Here is an 877-nt window from a genome sequence, read left to right on the forward strand (position 1 = left end):
ATCCCTGAGATTCCTCAAGGGATGCACTTTCCTCCACAAAACTATTGGGAGTAACTGAACACCTCCCTAGGAGAATTGAGTTCTAACATGGGACAACTAAGGGTGGAGCACCAAGAACATTCCATCCTCCTCCATGAAATTAGAGAAGATCAAAGAATCATGAGAGAGGAGCAACAAAGACACGGAAGAGACATTGATGAGCTCAAACACTCCATAGGATCTTCACGAGGAAGAACAAGCCGCCATCACTAAGGTGGACCTGTTCTTTAATTTCCTTGTTCTTTATTTTTCTGTTTTTCAAAAATTTTGCTTATGTTTATCTATGTTTGTGTCTTGTGATCATTAGTGTCTTAGTGTCTATGCCTTAAAGTTATGAATGTCCTATGAATCCATCACCTTTCTTGAATGAAAAATGTTCTTAATTTAAAAAGAGAAGAATTGCATGAATTTTGAATTTTATAACAGTTTAATTATTTTGATGTGTGGCAATACTTTTGTTTTCTAAATGTATGCTTAAACAGTGCATATATATCTTGAATTTGTGGTTCATGAATGTTGGCTCTTGAAAGAATGATGAAAAAGGAGACATGTTACTGAGGATCTGAAAAATCATAAAAATGATTCTTGAAGCAAGAAAAAGCAGTGAATACAAAAAAAAATTCCGAAAAAAAGAAAGAAAAAGAAAGAGAAAAAGAAAGAAAAAGAAAAAATAATAAAGTTGTGATCCAAGGCAAAAAGAGTGTGCTTAAGAACCCTGGACACCTCTAATTAGGGACTCTAGCAAAGCTAAGTCACAATCTGAAAAGGTTCACCCAATTATGTGTCTATGGCATGTATGTATCCGGTGGTAATACTGGAAGACAGAGTGCTTTGCGCT

The sequence above is a fragment of the Arachis duranensis genome, chromosome 10 (genome assembly GCF_000817695.3).
Source record: "Arachis duranensis cultivar V14167 chromosome 10, aradu.V14167.gnm2.J7QH, whole genome shotgun sequence".
NCBI lineage: Eukaryota > Viridiplantae > Streptophyta > Magnoliopsida > Fabales > Fabaceae > Arachis > Arachis duranensis.